This window comes from Macrobrachium nipponense, chromosome 27 (assembly GCF_015104395.2).
Source record: "Macrobrachium nipponense isolate FS-2020 chromosome 27, ASM1510439v2, whole genome shotgun sequence".
NCBI lineage: Eukaryota > Metazoa > Arthropoda > Malacostraca > Decapoda > Palaemonidae > Macrobrachium > Macrobrachium nipponense.
This window is the reverse complement of record NC_087216.1, coordinates 3,775,758-3,782,873: the sequence shown is the minus strand read 5'-3', so window position 1 is coordinate 3,782,873 and position 7,116 is coordinate 3,775,758.

Below are 7,116 nucleotides of genomic sequence, written 5' to 3'. Positions count from 1 at the left end.
ACATTTGCAACTGAAAAGTGTTTTAATAATTTACTGTATGCGAATTACACCGTTAATATTCGAAATTGGATATTATTATAATTGTTGAATGTAAGCTGAATGTAACTATCTAAAGCCCGGGACGCAGTGTTACCATACTCAAACACCACAGGCGGGTGGACAGATGGAAAAAAAAACAGACCTTGACCTGTTGGCCACCATCACAGACCGATGAAATGTAGTACAATTTCCAAAACGTTAACAAATAACACTATTCGCTTTATAAATTATATAAAAAAAACTGTTAATAACTAGTACTCGAAAATGGAGAAACAGCCCTCGAAATGAATTGATAAAGAATGCCACACTGAACACCTATGATCAATGGTCGTAAGATTGATTAGATAAAGAATACATTATACAGAACTTCTTTAGGAGTCCACGCTTTTCCTGTTTGGTGGGAAGCTCAAAATTACAGCAGTTTCGAAGTAGTTGTGTAATAAAACTTCGGGGACATAAAGGTAGGGAGACGTGAAGTTTGTTCTTCAATGATTTGAATGCTTTACTTACCAGACATGCAGACAATGATTTGTTCGCTTTACAGTTTTGCCAAAGTTAATATGAAATTATTCAAAATATAATTTGTGCGGAATTGTCATATACTTATTAGAAATATATTTCACATACATTACGTAACCGTTAATAACAAGAGCATCTTAATTGTCATTTGACTCATCTTACACACATGTGAAAAGAATTTTCCATTGCTCCTATTGCACTTTTACCTTACCACCTTCTTCCAGTTAAGGTAAACTTTGTTCATCCCCATGAAGACAACCACAGTATTTCATTCTGTCTAGGAGTGCCAAACATTCGATTTGAAACATTACCACATATTGTCGATCTTTCGATAACAGTTGAATTTTTATTCTTACCGAGCTTTGAAACACTTACTAATACCATCTTAAAACTTTTTTTTTTTTTTTACCTTAACTATGCTGACAATAATTTTCAATAGCGAAGTAGATTCTTTCTCGCTTGTCTAAATCTAATGGAATACTGATAAGTATTGGAATTTCTTGCCAAGCTGTCTTGGTTGATAATGACCAACTGTTCATTCCGATACCCTTTGTTTTCTTGCAGTGTGATGGAGCTGAGATAGACCAGTTTCCATTGACGTAGTAAACATAATAAACTGTCATATAACTAAAATACATTTTCAGGGGTGTTGCCTGTATTTCATCATTACTAAATTTGCCTTAGTTATCATGTTGAATAGCTACATCACAGAAAAATGAATTTACATAAACACATCTCTTTTAGTTTTAATTTGTGTAGGGTTTTCATAGCAATTCATTCCAGAGCCATAAAACACAATTTAACATTTCGTATTTTTCACTGCGAGATTTAGATATGACAGAGACAGCCATTTATTTTCCACGCAAAACATGCAAACAAACAAACAAAGCATATGAGGCAGGTGATGGTCAAGCAGAAAATCAGGTGGAAATTCAGGGTACAAACGATTACTAATTGCGTAAATGTCCATCTCATTTACTCGATCAGTTTGGAATTAATTTAGTTCTGGCCTCCGTTCCTCTGAAGTTCATTCCCGATATGTTTGCTATTGGAATTTCGTTACGGGGCTTCGAGATATAAAATGAGCATATATAGAAAGCAGTATATTCGTATATTCGTATATGGTTATATAATGAATATACATAAAACAATCTAGTCATATACGTGAACCTAAAGTAAAATGTGCGTGCGTTTATTGAAAGTGAAGTCAGCTTTGCCATTTCATATTATATATATACGTTATTGCTATACATTTAGGCTGCTATCTTGACGCTCAGAATTCTGAAGTTCAAGTAATTTTGCAGGGAAATTCCAGCTATACAGGAGTCTTAATCACAAACGACGTATTTGTTGTAAGGGACCAAACCACTTTAGCATTCAGGGAAAAAAAATCCCCAGTTGAGATTACCGGAATCAAACCAAAACTCGTCAAGAACCAAGCAAAATTATCGCGATGGTTTCAAGAACCAGTCAATATCCGACTCAGAAATTCAGGAATGATTCATGATTCATCGGCTGGTATTTCAAGCACCAATTAACTTTCCACATGGCAGCTCTGGAACCGATCAGAATTAACTGGACACGATTCCGTATGATCTGTAGCCGAATTAAACTTGTGACGTTCAGATAGCCTGTGATTTAGACATCTTTGTAATTGTTTCCTCTCTTTAGGTGTTTTTTTGCTGCTTCAGATAAAATGTAGTTACACAACCGTGCCTTTTACACGTGGATAATGCTCCTAACAGATTCTTCTCTCAAATGGCGAAAGATAAAGATTCAATGTGCGCTAGCACGGAGAATTTAAGTTGAGGAGTTATCTCCTCATTTGCAACTAAACCAGTTACAGTCATGATATTTGAGAAGTGTCTCGTCGTAGAGTGGTATTTATTTTTTGCCCCCTTTATCGGGGCAGACCGATGCTTGTGGGTGGCAGTTTGAAGATTCAACGTTAAATAAATATATATTATTATTAATTAGTATTTATATACTTGTGTATACACACACACACACACGTATATATACATTATATATATATAAACCCTTATATATCTACATCACTTTTCCTTGGGAATATCTGATACCAAAAGGGAATTGTATATGAAAAGTGCATCTACCCTAACCACAATTCAAACCTCTGCCTTTTGCAATCGATGCAGAGGTTAAGGTGGCTCGTCCAGTCAACAGTTATTGTGTAGATTGGTTGATTTCGATCGTAAATAAAGGAACTGAATTCGAAAAGAACGTGCGTAGCAAAGTCGCAAGCAATTTGTATCTACCTTGGTGCCTGAAGGAATAAATTACTGCCAAAAGGCTTGGGTTCGACTCCTGTTCAGGGTAGATGATTCCTCTGGAGTGCGAGGTATTTCCAAAGGCAAGTGAATCCAGTGTTAATTGTTATTTGTGGATGAATATTAGATTTCATAAAGTTAATTGTTGAATAGTGAAAAACTTGCACACATACATACACATACTCACACGAACATAAATATATTGTAATATGTGTGTGTATGGATATATGTATGTATATATAATTTATACCGATTTATTTATTGTTCGTTTATGTGCGTATGTTACATTGATAATTTGCATATTGAACACAACTTAATTCAACGGAAAAATATAGTAGGATTCTAATCCTACAATTCTGTTTTTAGAGAATGCGGTATATTTTAATATTCATGACAATGAACCGACTGTTAGGATGCTAAATCCGGTATTAAGCGAAGGCCAAAAAGAAAGAAAGAAAGAGAAAAAAAGACTGATGATGGACAGAATCACCGATTATTCCAAGGCTGTACTTGCACCGCGATCCCTTAGTACCGCTCATTGCAGTAATGTTGCTCTGAATAGCGTTCCTCAGCGGAGTCCGAATTCATTAATGACCTCCCTCGATGTATACTTTGCGGTGAGCCAGTTAATCACTTCTGCAGATTATGATGCAAGTTTTCGAGATGCTATTAATACTCAAGGCCGCCTTCGTCAATATTCATCGCTGGTGAATGTCAATCCTTGCGATAAAATGCCAGCTAATTTACGCGAGAGATTTTGTATCGCTCAGAATTAGCACATTAGTATTTCTTTCTTTACGTTTACAAAATATTGTCGGTGTTATCGTTTCATTTTTGCATTACTGTGTCTTCAACGTTTTCGTTTTATTTAAGAATTAATATTTTATTCTTTTTTGTTGGTATTATTATCTTGGCTATGAGGAAAAACGTTAGCTGGCAAATTCCTCGTCTTTATAATATAAGATTTTAGTGTTGATAACCGGAACACGGGTCCATTCCTGATTATTATAAATTGTTATTAGAATAGTTTTTACCGTAGTGGTTAACTTCATAGTCTTCCGAAATGTGACTATTGAATGTTATACAAAAAATGAGAAAAAAAACAGTAGTACTTTTTCTCGAACTTTTCAGCCAAGAGAATTTATTAGATTGGTCGGAGATCATAATATACATTATGAAAACGAATTAATTGTTATTCGAAAAATTTCCATCATGAAAGCTTATTACATAGACTTCAGAATGATAATGACTGATTTTTTAAACTATATATTAAACATTTTATTTTGGATACAAACAACAGGGAATCATTCACACACTTTTCGTATTTTGTTTGATTTTCTTTGTCTTTCTTCTGCATTTTTAAAATCAGTCTGTTTGTGTAGCAGCATTAGCTTAGAATATCATTTTATAGATGCGAATAAAACGTACGTAGAGGTGACAGTAATCATTCAGATACTTAAGGAATATTTAGCATATAGGATTGTTAGCGCCTCAGTGGCGTGGTTGATATGGTGTTTGCTTCCCACCTCGGTGGTCGCGGGTTCGATTCTTGGGCATTCTATTGAAGAGTGAGAGATGTGTATTTCTGGTGATAGAAGTTTGCTCTCGACGTGGTTCGGAAGTCACGTAAAGCCGTTGGTCCCGTTGCTGAATAACCACTTGTTCCGTGCAGCGTAAAAACACCATACAAACAAAATATAGGATTGTTATACATTATTATGGTAATTTTGTTTTGTTATAAATACCGTATACCAACATTTCGAACCTGTGTCTTTTGGAATTGATGCAGAGTGGTGCAAATGGTTTAATTTCGATTCTAAACACAGCCCATAAATTCGACAGGAAAAGATAGAGCAAAGTCGAAAGCAACCTATATCTCCCTTGATGGTTGAATGGATGGGTCACTGTCACCTCTCTATAAATGCTCTGTCTATCAGTTCTCCAGAAAAGACCCGACCTCTCTCACCACTGACTTCCATATATAAATGTGCAAAAATTAAGGCACCTTGCTCTCGTCTTGGGGATGATACATGGGCTACCACCCCTAGGGCAGGGACTTGCTGTCTCGACCCCCTCATACATAACTCATGTTTGACACTAAACATATATATATATATTTATATATGTATATGTATATATATGTATATATATATGCATCTGTATTAGGTATGAGAAGTTGAGGAGTCATTGTCGCTTTTAGGAGAGCATACATTCTTGGTGATATAGAACAGTAGTTTCTCTCTCTCTCTCTCTCTCTCTCTCTCTAGTAGTATATATATATAGTATATATATATATATATATATATATATATATATATATATCTATCTATATCTATCTATCTATCTATATATATATAGATAGATAGAATATATATATATATATATATATATATATATATATATATATATATATTAGAAAGAGAGAGAGAGACAGACAGACAGACAGACAGACAGACAAACAGACCCTACTGTTCTATATCACCATGAATGTATGTATATTTGGTGCCAGTATCCCAATGTAAAATTATTTTGATATTGAGAGATATATACGCGAATATATATATATTTAGTCAGTCTTTTTTCGCTAGAACTGTATTTTATTCAGTTTCATTGTAACCGACGATATCTCGTTAACTTTTGCAAGACAGCAAATGTTTTAATGTTTGAAGACAGGAAACAAATAGATGTGGAGTTGGCAAAGTGAAATATGATAGTTTATTTACAGGATATGAACGGCATTGGATTGTCTCCCTTCGGCTGTCTCGTAAACCGCGACCTGCTTTCGAGGTATTTCCTATTCCTTCGATGGCGGCGTCGTTATTTGTAAAAGTTATTCCGGCACGATTCCATTTAGGAAATGTTGAAATGGCTTCGCTCCCCTAAGTGGAGACTGCGAAGTTAATTATGATTATGATGTTTGTTTAGAGTTGTATTTTTATTTTGCTCGTTGAGGGCGCTCGATTGCAATAGCCACAAGCACGTTGGCTGAAGGCATTCTGCGGTCGGTAATGACGCGAGAAACAATGGGGAAGATGATTCAGGCTCAAATGGATAATAGTAAAATAGATAGTTCGTATTTGCCAGCTTAATTCCCTCGAAGGACAAAACCACACCTAAAGCGATCATCAGCGAGAAGGTCTGTGCCTGAGGAAGGTCTTGACTGCTCCGGACGAGGAGCAAGAGCGTCCAGAATGTATCAGCCCTTGAAGGAGACAGTTTTTAATTCGGTATTCAGCGATATGCTGCTCTTCAAGGTTCCCTAGTTTCCTACGTCTCATTGTAAGAGCGTTTTTAAGCTCCTACTTCCTTAATTACACAGTGCAATGGCCATTTATAAATTATGTTTTCCACATAACTCTGCGTTAGTCATTCTATCTTCACGGCCATTACTATCGGATCATCATTTTTCTATCTTTTTTTTTTCTCTCCTCCATTTTTCGCCTTTCTTGCGGTAGCTGAACTAATTGTTATTATTATGATCTTGATTTTTCTTATTTTTTTTTATTGAGGTACACTCTCGTTGTAATTAAGATTTTATACGCTGTGTAGTAAATGGCTGGTTGATTTGTGGTTTATCGAGTATCCGGGCAAGTCATTATCTGTACTTTCGGTAGAAGAAATCCCCTCGAGGTTCAGCCTTGTGGATTATTTCGTAAGATTTATGGCAATTTTGAACAAATGTATGTCATATCCATGATCTTTTTTATGATGTCAGGAGGGATGAAAAAAGTTTCAGTGCGTGGTATTAGTTAAGAAACTAAATTCATTAGTAACTTGAACTTCATTCTTCTATTTTAGGAGATCGTGACTTTAGTATTTTAGTATCATTTTGTCAATAGTCTTTCATAAAATGTGCGGAATGATTCTGTTTCCTTAATAAATGGCTGTCATTCGAGAAGAATAGTTTACTTCCGAAAGGATTTTAAGGAAGAAATGCAACGGTAATAACGAAGATGTCATTAACGGTAAATAACATTCTAAAATGAAGATCTATGTTCATCGTTTATTTCGTGTAATGTCTCTCGTCTCTATGCTAGTTACTTTATCAAGAGTAAGATGATGTACTTTAACGTTCCAGACCATAGGTCCACACCAGACCTCTTATTCGCTTCTACATAAAAATCTTCACTAACTGTCCCGTAACGGCATTAAGCCGGCTTAATCGAAAATAACAATAACAGTGTAATTAATAACCATACATAGGCTATATGTTTATGGAGGTAAATAAACGTACGCGCTCATCCACATACACGCACGTACGCATACACAA